Raw genomic sequence first — 12,658 nt, forward strand, 5'->3', positions numbered from 1 at the left:
ACATTGGCTTACTGGAACACCCTTATAATTCCCTAGTATATGGTACTGAGGTACCCAGGGTATTGGGGTTCCAGGAGATCCCTATGGGCTGCAGCATTTCTTGTGCCACCCATAGGGAGCTCTGACAATTCTTACACAGGCCTGCCACTGCAGCCTGAGTGAAATAACATCCACGTTATTTCACAGCCATTTTACACTGCACTTAAGTAACTTATAAGTCACCTATATGTCTAACCTTTACCTGGTAAAGGTTAGGTGCAAAGTTACTTAGTGTGAGGGCACCCTGGCACTAGCCAAGGTGCCCCCACATTGTTCAGGGCCAATTCCCCGGACTTTGTGAGTGCGGGGACACCATTACACGCGTGCACTACATATAGGTCACTACCTATATGTAGCTTCACAATGGTAAATCCGAATATGGCCATGTAACATGTTTATGATCATGGAATTGCCCCCTCTATACCATCCTGGCATAGTTGGCACAATCCCATGATCCCAGTGGTCTGTAGCACAGACCCTGGTACTGCCAAACTGCCCTTCCTGGGGTTTCACTGCAGCTGCTGCTGCTGCCAACCCCTCAGACAGGCATCTGCCCTCCTGGGGTCCAGCCAGGCCTGGCACAGGATGGCAGAACAAAGGACTTCCTCTGAGAGAGGGTGTTACACCCTCTCCCTTTGGAAAATGGTGTGAAGGCAGGGGAGGAGTAGCCTCCCCCAGCCTCTGGAAATGCTTTCTTGGGCACAGATGTGCCCAATTCTGCATAAGCCAGTCTACACCGGTTCAGGGGACCCCTTAGCCCTGCTCTGGCGCGAAACTGGACGAAGGAAAGGGGAGTGACCACTCCCCTGACCTGTACCTCCCCTGGGAGGTGCCCAGAGCTCCTCCAGTGTGCTCCAGACCTCTGCCATCTTGGAAACAGAGGTGCTGCTGGCACACTGGACTGCTCTGAGTGGCCAGTGCCACCAGGTGATGTCAGAGACTCCTTCTGATAGGCTCCTTCATGTGTTGCTAGCCTATCCTCTCTCCTAGGTAGCCAAACCCTCTTTTCTGGCTATTTAGGGACTCTGTCTCTGGGGAAACTTTAGATAACGAGTGCAAGAGCTCATCCGAGTTCCTCTGCATCTCTCTCTTCACCTTCTGCCACGGAATCGACTGCTGACCGCGCTGGAAGCCTGCAAAACTGCAACATAGTAGCAAAGACGACTACTGCAACTCTGTAACGCTGATCCTGCCGCCTTCTCGACTGTTTTCCTGGTGGTGCATGCTGTGGGGGTAGTCTGCCTCCTCTCTGCACTAGAAGCTCCGAAGAAATCTCCCGTGGGTCAATGGAATCTTCCCCCTGCAACCGCAGGCACCAAAAAGCTGCATTACCGATCCCTTGGGTCTCCTCTCAGCACGACGAGCGAGGTCCCTGGAACTCAGCAACTCTGTCCAAGTGACTCCCACAGTCCAGTGACTCTTCAGTCCAAGTTTGGTGGAGGTAAGTCCTTGCCTCACCTCGCTAGACTGCATTGCTGGGAATCGCGACTTTTGCAGCTACTCCGGCCTCCGTGCACTTCCGGCGGAAATCCTTTGTGCACAGTCCAGCCTGGGTCCAGGGCACTCCAACCTGCATTGCACGACCTCCTAAGTTGTTCTCCGGCGACGTGGGACTTCTTTGTGCGACTTCGGGTGAGCACTGTTTCACGCATCCTCGTAGTGCCTGTTTCTGGCACTTCTCCGGGTGCTATCTGCTGCTAAGAGGGCTCCTTGTCTTGCTCGATGTCCCCTCTACCTCCTGGTCCAATTTGCGACCTCCTGGTCCCTCCTGGGCCACAGCAACATCCAAAAACGCTAACTGCACGATTTGCAGCTAGCAAGGCTTGTTGGCATTCTTTCGGCGGGAAAACACTTCTGCACGACTCTCCACGGCGAGATGGATCCCTCCACCAAAGGGGAAGTCTCTAGCCCTTTTCATTCCTGCAGAAACCTCAGCTTCTTCTGTCCAGTAGAAGCTTCTTTGCACCCGCAGCTGGCATTTCCTGGGCATCTGCCCATCTCCGACTTGCTTGTGACTTTTGGACTTGGTCCCCTTGTTCCACAGGTACCCTAGATTGGAAATCCATCGTTGTTGCATTGTTGGTTTGTGTCTTTCCTGCATTATTCCTCTAACACGACTTCTTTGTCCTTAGGGGAACTTTAGTGCACTTTGCACTCACTTTTCAGGGTCTTGGGGAGGGTTATTTTTCTAACTCTCACTATTTTCTAATAGTCCCAGCGACCCTCTACAAGGTCACATAGGTTTGGGGTCCACTTGTGGTTCGCATTCCACTTTTGGAGTATATGGTTTGTGTTGCCCCTATCCCTATGTGTCCCCATTGCATCCTATTGTAACTATACATTGTTTGCACTGTTTTCTAAGACTATACTGCATATTTTTGGTATTGTGTATATATATCTTGTGTATATTTCCTATCCTCTCACTGAGGGTACACTCTAAGATACTTTGGCATATTGTCATAAAAATAAAGTACCTATATTTTTAGTATAACTGTGTATTGTGTTTTCTTATGATATTGTGCATATGACATTAAGTGGTACTGTAGTAGCTTCACACGTCTCCTAGTTCAGCCTAAGCTGCTCTGCTAAGCTACCATTATCTATCAGCCTAAGCTGCTAGACACCCTATACACTAATAAGGGATAACTGGGCCTGGTGCAAGGTGCAAGTACCCCTTGGTACTCACTACAAGCCAGTCCAGCCTCCTACATTGGTTGTGCAGCGGTGGGATAAGTGCTTTGAGACTACTTACCACTCTTGTCATTGTACTTTTCATAAGAGAAAAATATACAAAACAAGTTCAGTGTATATACACATAACCAAAAAGTTTTGCATTTCCTCTTTTCACTCTTTTCTAAGTGCTGAAAAGTACTTCTAACTTTCTAAAAAGTTCTAAAAAGTTAAAAAAGTTTTTTTTTCCAGTCTTTCTAAAAGCTCTGACAAACTTTTTTTCACTTTTCCTATCACTTTAACTCTCTCTAAAAATGTCTGGCACAGGCCAAAATGTTGATCTGTCCAAACTTGCATATGATCACCTTAGCTGGAAAGGAGCAAGGAGTCTCTGCATAGAGAGAGGTTTGAGTGTAGGGAAGAATCCTTCCTTGGAACTGTTACTTAACATGCTTAGAGAACAAGATAAAGCCAGAAAGGCCCCATGTAGGAAGTTGGCTCTGTATGTGCTATTTCAAAGTAAGGAATAGCATGCACAGAGTCCAAGGGTTCCCCTTAGAGGTAAAATAGTGGTAAAAAGAGATAATACTAATGCTCTATTTTGTGGTAGTGTGGTCGAGCAGTAGGCTTATCCAAGGAGTAGTGTTAAGCATTTGTTGTACATACACATAGACAATAAATGAGGTACACACACTCAGACAAATCCAGCCAATAGGTTTTGGTATAGAAAAATATCTTTTCTTAGTTTATTTTAAGAACCACAGGTTCAAATTTTACATGTAATAGCTCTTTTGAAAGGTATTGCAGGTAAGTACTCTAGGAACTTTGAATCATTACTTTAGCATGTATACTTTTTACATAAAACACAGTAAGCTGTTTTAAAAGTGGACACTGCAATTTTCACAGTTCCTGGGGGAGGTTAGTTATTGTTAGTTTCAACAGGTAAGTAAGGCACTTACAGGTTTCAGTTTTAGGTCCAAGGTAGCCCACCGTTGGGGGTTCAGAGCAACCCCAAAGTTATCACACCAGCAGCTCAGGGCCGGTCAGGTGCAAAGGTCAAAGAGGTGCCCAAAACACATAGGCTATAATGGAGAGAAGGGGGTGCCCCGGTTCCAGTCTGCCAGCAGGTAAGTACCCGCGTCTTCGGAGGGCAGACCAGGGGGGTTTTGTAGGGCACCGGGGGGGACACAAGATAGCACAGAAAGTACACCCTCAGCAGCGCGGGGGCGGCCGGGTGCAGTGTGCAAACAAGCGTCGGGTTTCCTTCAGTTTTCAATGGGAGACCAAGGGGTCTCTTCAGCGATGCAAGCAGGCAAGGGGGGTGCTCCTCGGGGTAGCCACCACCTGGGCAAGGGACAGGGCCTCCTGGGGGTCACTCCTGCACAGAAGTTCCGTTTCTTTAGGGGCTGGGGGCTGCGGGTGCAGGGTCTTTTCCAGCCGTCGGGAAATGGAGTTCAGACAGTCGCGGTCAGGGGGAGCCTGGGGATTCCCTCTGCAGGCGTCGCTGTGGGGGCTCAGGGGGGACAACTTTGATTACTCACAGTCGTAGAGTCGCCGGAGAGTCCTCCCTGAGTTGGTTGTTCTCCACCAGTCGAGTCGGGGTCGCCGGGTGCAGTGTTGCAAGTCTCACGCTTCTTGCGGGGAGTTGCAGGGGTCTTTAAATCTGCTCCTTGTAACAAAGTTGCAGTTCTTTTGGAGCAGGGCCGCTGTCCTCTGGAGTTTCTTGTCTTTTTCGAAGCAGGGCAGTCCTCAGAGGATTCAGAGGTCGCTGGTCCCTTGGAAAGCGTCGCTGGAGCAGGCTTCTTTGGAAGGCAGGAGACAGGCCGGTAAGTCTGGGGCCAAGGCAGTTGGTGTCTTCTGTTCTTCCTCTGCAGGGGTTTGTCAGCTCGGCAGTCCTTCTTCTTGTAGTTGCAGGAATCTAAAATCTTAGGTTCAGGGAAGCCCTTAAATACTAAATTTAAGGGCGTGGTTAGGTCTGGGGGGTTAGTAGCCAATGGCTACTAGCCCTGAGGGTGGGTACACCCTCTTTGTGCCTCCTCCCAAGGGGAGGGGGTCACATCCCTAATCCTATTGGGGGAATCCTCCATCTGCAAGATGGAGGATTTCTAAAAGTTAGAGTCACCTCAGCTCAGGACACCTTAGGGGCTGTCCTGACTGGCCAGTGACTCCTCCTTGTTATTCTCATTATTTTCTCCGGCCTTGCCGCCAAAAGTGGGGGCCGGGGCCGGAGGGGGCGGGCAACTCCACTAGCTGGAGTGTCCTGCGGTGCTGTGACAAAGGGGTGAGTCTTTGAGGCTCACCGCCAGGTGTTACAGCTCCTGCCTGGGGGAGGTGTTAGCATCTCCACCCAGTGCAGGCTTTGTTACTGGTCTCAGAGTGACAAAGGCACTCTCCCCATGGGGCCAGCAACATGTCTCTAGTGTGGCAGGCTGCTGGAACCAGTCAGCCTACACAGATAGTCGGTTAAGTTTCAGGGGGCACCTCTAAGGTGCCCTCTGTGGTGTATTTTACAATAAAATGTACACTGGCATCAGTGTGCATTTATTGTGCTGAGAAGTTTGATACCAAACTTCCCAGTTTTCAGTGTAGCCATTATGGTGCTGTGGAGTTCGTGTAAAACAGACTCCCAGACCATATACTCTTATGGCTACCCTGCACTTACAATGTCTAAGGTTTTGCTTAGACACTGTAGGGGCACAGTGCTCATGCACTGGTACCCTCACCTATGGTATAGTGCACCCTGCCTTAGGGCTGTAAGGCCTGCTAGAGGGGTGTCTTACCTATACTGCATAGGCAGTGAGAGGCTGGCATGGCACCCTGAGGGGAGTGCCATGTCGACTTACTCATTTTGTTCTCACTAGCACACACAAGCTGGTAAGCAGTGTGTCTGTGCTGAGTGAGGGGTCTCTAGGGTGGCATAATACATGCTGCAGCCCTTAGAGACCTTCCCTGGCATCAGGGCCCTTGGTACCAGAGGTACCAGTTACAAGGGACTTATCTGGATGCCAGGGTGTGCCAATTGTGGAATCAAAAGTACAGGTTAGGGAAAGAACACTGGTGCTGGGGCCTGGTTAGCAGGCCTCAGCACACTTTCAATTCAAAACATAGCATCAGCAAAGGCAAAAAGTCAGGGGGTAACCATGCCAAGGAGGCATTTCCTTACACCCCATCTGTAGAAAAAGCAGCTAATGGTTCCCAATCTGATCCAGGGACACCCCTAGGAAAAGATTTAGGGAAGAAAAATCAGAGCCTGCCCATTACTAGACAGTCTAGCATAGTTGGTACAGATGTAGAGTCACACCATACAGATAGTGTTGTCTCACATCATAGCAAGAGCATTCATTCTCACCACAGTAGAAGTGATGTTTCTGTTAACCAAACTGTTAGGGTGCCTTCTGTAAGGGATAGGTCTCCTTCTGTCCATTCTCACCATACTTCTGTTTCAAGACATGTCCCTCCCACCCACCCTGATGACAGATTGTTAGAAAGGGAGCTCAATAGATTGAGAGTGGAATAAACCAGACTGAAGCTCAAGAAGCAACAGCTGGATTTGGATAGACAGACCTTAGAAGTAGAGAAGGAGAGACAGAAACTGGGTTTAGAAACCCATGGTGGCAGCAGCAGTATTCCCCATAGTCATCCTGCAAAAGAGCATGATTCCAGGAATCTGCACAAGATAGTTCCCCCTTATAAGGAGGGGGATGACATTAACAAGTGGTTTGCTGCACTTGAGAGGGCCTGTGCTGTACAGGATGTCCCTCAAAGGCAGTGGGCTGCTATCCTATGGCTATCATTTAGTGGAAAAGGTAGGGATAGGCTCCTTACTGTGAAAGAAAATGAAGCTAATGATTACAAAGTTCTTAAGAATGCACTCCTAGATGGTTGTGGCTTAACCACTTAACAATACAGGATAAAGTTCAGAGAGACCAAAAAGGAGTCTTCACAAGACTGGGTTGTTTTCATTGACCATTCAGTGAAGGCCTTGGAGGGGTGGTTACATGGCAGTAAAGTTACTGATTATGACAGCCTGTATAACTTGATCCTGAGAGAGCATATTCTTAATAATTGTGTGTCTGATTTGTTGCACCAGTACTTGGTGGACTCTGATCTGACCTCTCCCCAAGAATTGGGAAAGAAGGCAGACAAATGGGTCAGAACAAGGGTGAACAGAAAAGTTCATACAGGGGGTGACAAAGATGGCAACAAGAAGAAGGATGGTAAGTCTTCTGACAAGGGTGGGGACAAATCTAAAAATGAGTCTTCATCAGGCCCACAAAAACACTCTGGTGGGGGTGGTGGGCCCAAATCCTCTTCTAATCAAAACAAGGAAAAGAAACCATGGTGCTATTTATGTAAAATAAAAGGCCATTGGACAACAGATCCCAGTTGTCCAAAGAAAAGCACCAAGCCTCCTACCACTACAACCCCTACTGCTACACCTAGTGTCCCTACTAATAGCAGTGGTGGTGGGAGCAAACCTACTAATAGCCAATCCAAGGGAGTAGCTGGGCTCACTATTGGTAACTTAGTTGGGGTTGGTCTTGTTAGGGAGACCACAGAGGCTATATTAGTCTCTGAGGGGGCTATTGATTTAGCCACCTTAGTTGCTTGTCCCCTTAATATGGATAAGTACAAGCAGCTACCCCTAATAAATGGTGTTGAGGTTCAGGCCTACAGGGACACTGGAGCCAGTGTGACTATGGTCATAGAGAAACTGGTCCACCCTGAACAACACCTACTTGGTCACCAGTACCAAGTAACCGATGCTCACAACAACACACTTAGCCACCCCATGGCTGTTGTAAATCTCAACTGGGGGGGGGTTACTGGTCCAAAGAAAGTTGTGGTAGCCTCAGATTTACCTGTAGACTGTCTACTAGGAAATGATTTGGAGACATCAGCTTGGTCAGATGTGGAGTTGGAGGCCCATGCAGCAATGCTGGGCATCCCAGGGCATATTTTTGCTTTAACCAGGGCTCAGGCCAAAAAGCAAAAAGGACAGGGAAGCTTGGATCCTGGAACAATGGACCAAGTGCTCCCTAAAGCTAGGGCTAGTAGAAGCAAACCACTTCCTACTATCCCTCCCTCTACAGTGGATTCTACTTCTGAGGAAGAAGAATTTCCACCCTGTGCAGAACCTACACCAGAGGAGCTGGAAGCAGACACTGCTGAGCTTTTGGGTGAGGGGGGGCCTGCCAGGGAGGAGCTGAGTGTGGCACAGCAAACCTGTCCCACACTAGAGGGTCTAAGACAGCAAGCTGTCAAACAGGCTAATGGGGATGTCAGTGACTCTCACAGAGTTTACTGGGAGGACAAACTCTTGTACACTGAAGCAAGGGATCCTAAACCTGGAACTGCCAGGAGGTTAGTGATTCCTCAGGAGTACAGAAAGTTCCTCCTAAATCTAGCCCACGACATTCCCCTAGCTGGACATCTGGGGCAAATGAAAACTTGGGACAGACTTGTTCCCCTGTTTCATTGGCCTAGGATGTCTGAGGACACAAAGGAATTTTGTAAGTCCTGTGAAACCTGTCAAGCCAGTGGCAAGACAGGTGGCACTCCAAAGGCACCCCTTATTCCACTGCCTGTGGTTGGGGTTCCCTTTGAAAGGGTAGGGGTTGACATAGTTGGCCCCCTTGACCCTCCTACTGCTTCAGGCAATAGGTTTATCTTGGTGGTAGTGGACCATGCCACAAGATATCCTGAAGCTATTCCTTTAAGGACCACTACAGCACCTGCAGTGGCAAAGGCCCTCCTGGGAATATTTTCCAGGGTGGGCTTCCCAAAGGAAGTAGTATCAGACAGGGGAAGCAATTTCATGTCTGCATACTTAAAGGCCATGTGGAAGGAGTGTAGTGTAACTTACAAGTTCACAACACCCTATCATCCACAAACAAATGGACTGGTGGAGAGATTTAACAAAACTCTCAAAGGCATGATTATGGGTCTCCCTGAAAAACTCCACAGGAGATGGGATATCCTGTTACCATGCCTCCTTTTTGCCTACAGGGAGGTACCCCAGAAAGGAGTGGGCTTCAGCCCCTTTGAACTCCTCTTTGGACACCCTGTTAGGGGTCCACTAACACTTGTCAAGGAGGGTTGGGAACAACCTTTAAAAGCTCCAAAACAAGATATTGTGGATTATGTACTTGGCCTCAGATCAAGGATGGCTGAGTATATGAAAAAGGCCAGTAAAAACCTTCAGGCCAGCCAAGAGCTCCAGAAGCAATGGCATGATCAGAAGGCTGTTTTGGTTCAGTACAAACCAGGGCAGAAAGTGTGGGTCTTGGAGCCTGTGGCCCCAAGAGCACTCCAAGATAAATGGAGTGGACCCCACACAATTGTTGAGAAAAAGGGTGAAGTCACCTATTTAGTTGACTTAGGCACTGCCAGGAGTCCCCTTAGGGTGCTCCATGTCAACCGCCTGAAACCCTACTATGACAGGGCTGATCTCACCCTGCTCATGGCAACTGATGAGGGACAGGAAGAAGACAGTGATCCTCTACCTGATCTCTTGTCTTCCACAGAACAAGATGCTCTTGTGGAAGGTGTAGTTGTGGCAGATTGTCTTACTGCTGAGCAGAAAGACCATTGCATAAATCTCCTGGGTCAGTTTTCTGAACTCTTCTCTACTGTGCCAGGTACCACTTCTTGGTGTGAGCACACAATAGATACTGGAGACAGTATACCTGTCAAAAGTAAAATCTATAGGCAGCCTGACCATGTCAGAGACTGCATAAAGCAAGAGGTGCAGAAAATGTTAGAACTGGGAGTGGTTGAGCACTCTGAAAGTCCATGGGCTTCTCCTGTGGTACTTGTACCAAAACCCCATTCCAAAGATGGAAAGAAGGAAATGCGGTTTTGTGTAGACTACAGAGGTCTCAACCAGGTAACCAAAACTGATGCTCACCCTATACCCAGGGCAGATGAGCTCATAGATACACTGGCATCTGCCAAGTATCTAAGCACTTTTGATTTGACTGCAGGGTATTGGCAGATCAAATTATCAGAAGATGCTAAACCTAAAACTGCATTTTCAACCATTGGAGGCCATTACCAGTTCACAGTAATGCCTTTTGGATTGAAAAAAGCACCTGCCACTTTTCAGAGGTTGGTGAACACAGTCCTGCAAGGGCTGGAAGCTTTCAGTGCAGCATATTTGGACGATATAGCTGTCTTTAGCTCCAGCTGGGATGATCACCTGGTCCACCTATGGAAAGTTTTAGAGGCCCTGCAAAAGGCAGGCCTCACTATCAAGGCTTCAAAGTGCCAGATAGGGCAGGGTAAGGTGGTTTATCTGGGACACCTTGTTGGTGGGGAACAGATTGCACCACTTCAGGGGAAAATCCAAACAATTATTGATTGGGTTCCCCCTACAACTCAGACTCAGGTGAGAGCCTTCCTAGGCCTCACTGGGTATTACAGGAGGTTCATTAAGAACTATGGCTCCATTGCAGCCCCTCTTAATGACCTCACATCCAAGAAAATGCCTAAAAAGGTATTATGGACAGCAAACTGTCAGAAAGCTTTTGAGGAGCTGAAGCAGGCCATGTGCTCTGCACCTGTCCTGAAAAGCCCTTGTTACTCTAAAACATTCTATGTCCAAACTGATGCATCTGAATTAGGAGTAGGGGCAGTCCTATCACAACTTAATTCTGAGGGCCATGATCAACCTGTTGCTTTTACTAGTAGGAGGTTGACCCCTAGAGAAAAGCGTTGGTCTGCCATTGAGAGGGAGGCCTTTGCTGTGGTCTGGGCACTGAAGAAGTTGAGGCCATACCTGTTTGGCACTCACTTCATTGTTCAGACAGACCACAAACCTCTACTTTGGCTAAAACAAATGAAAGGTGAAAATCCTAAATTGTTGAGGTGGTCCATATCCCTACAGGGAATGGACTATACAGTGGAACATAAACCTGGGAGTAGCCACTCCAATGCAGATGGACTCTCCAGATATTTCCACTTAGACAATGAAGACTCATCAGGTCATGGCTAGTCTTATTGTCCTTCGTTTGGGGGGGGGGTTGTGTAGGAAAGTACCATCTTGCCTGGCATGTTACCCCCATTTTTCACTGTATATATGTTGTTTTAGTTATATGTGTCACTGGGACCCTGGTATCCCAGGGCCCCAGTGCTCATAAGTGTGCCTGAATGTGTTACCTGTGTAGTGACTAACTGTCTCACTGAGGCTCTGCTAATCAGAACCTCAGTGGTTATGCTCTCTCATTTCTTTCAAATTGTCACTAACAGGCTAGTGACCAATTTTACCAATTTACATTGGCTTACTGGAACACCCTTATAATTCCCTAGTATATGGTACTGAGGTACCCAGGGTATTGGGGTTCCAGGAGATCCCTATGGGCTGCAGCATTTCTTTTGCCACCCATAGGGAGCTCTGACAATTCTTACACAGGCCTGCCACTGTAGCCTGAGTGAAATAACGTCCACGTTATTTCACAGCCATTTTACACTGCACTTAAGTAACTTATAAGTCACCTATATGTCTAACCTTTACCTGGTAAAGGTTAGGTGCAAAGTTACTTAGTGTGAGGGCACCCTGGCACTAGCCAAGGTGCCCCCACATTGTTCAGAGCCAATTCCCCGGACTTTGTGAGTGCGGGGACACTATTACATGCGTGCACTACATATAGGTCACTACCTATATGTAGCTTCACAATGGTAACTCCGAATATGGCCATGTAACATGTCTATGATCATGGAATTGCCCCCTCTATACCATCCTGGCATAGTTGGCACAATCCCATGATCCCAGTGGTCTGTAGCACAGACCCTGGTACTGCCAAACTGCCCTTCCTGTGGTTTCACTGCAGCTGCTGCTGCTGCCAACCCCTCAGACAGGCATCTGCCCTCCTGGGGTCCAGCCAGGCCTGGCCCAGGATGGCAGAACAAAGGACTTCCTCTGAGAGAGGGTGTTACACCCTCTCTCTTTGGAAAATGGTTTGAAGGCAGGGGAGGAGTAGCCTCCCCCAGCCTCTGGAAATGCTTTCTTGGGCACAGATGTGCCCAATTCTGCATAAGCCAGTCTACACCGGTTCAGGGGACCCCTTAGCCCTGCTCTGGCGCGAAACTGGACAAAGGAAAGGGGAGTGACCACTCCCCTGACCTGTACCTCCCCTGGGAGGTGCCCTGAGCTCCTCCAGTGTGCTCCAGACCTCTGCCATCTTGGAAACAGAGGTGCTGCTGGCACACTGGACTGCTCTGTGAGGCCAGTGCCACCAGGTGACGTCAGAGACTCCTTCTGATAGGATCCTTCAGGTGTTGCTAGCCTATCCTCTCTCCTAGGTAGCCAAACCCTCTTTTCAGGCTATTTAGGGTCTCTGTCTCTGGGGAAACTTTAGATAACAAGTGCAAGAGCTTATCCGAGTTCTTCTGCATCTCTCTCTCCACCTTCTGCCAAGGAATCGACTGCTGACCGCGCTGGAAGCCTGCAAAACTGCAAAATAGTAGCAAAGACGACTACTGCAACTCTGTAACGCTGATCCTGCCGCCTTCTCGACTGTTTTCCTGGTGGTGCATGCTGTGGGGGTAGTCTGCCTCCTCTCTGCACTAGAAGCTCCAAAGAAATCTCCCGTGGGTCGACGGAATCTTTCCCCTGCAACCGCAGGCACCAAAAAGCTGCATTACCGGTCCCTTGGGTCTCCTCTCAGCACGACGAGCGAGGTCCCTCGAATCCAGCAACTCTGTCCAAGTGACTCCCACAGTCCAGTGACTCTTCAGTCCAAGTTTGGTGGAGGTAAGTCCTTGCCTCACCTCGCTAGACTGCATTGCTGGGAACCGCGACTTTTGCAGCTACTCCGGCCTCCGTGCACTTCCGGCGGAAATCCTTTGTGCACAGTCCAGCCTGGGTCCACGGCACTCTAACCTGCATTGCACGACCTCCTAAGTTGTTCTCCGGCGACGTGGGACTTCTTTGTGTGACTTCGGGTGA

Source organism: Pleurodeles waltl, chromosome 4_2, assembly GCF_031143425.1.
Source record: "Pleurodeles waltl isolate 20211129_DDA chromosome 4_2, aPleWal1.hap1.20221129, whole genome shotgun sequence".
Taxonomy (NCBI): domain Eukaryota; kingdom Metazoa; phylum Chordata; class Amphibia; order Caudata; family Salamandridae; genus Pleurodeles; species Pleurodeles waltl.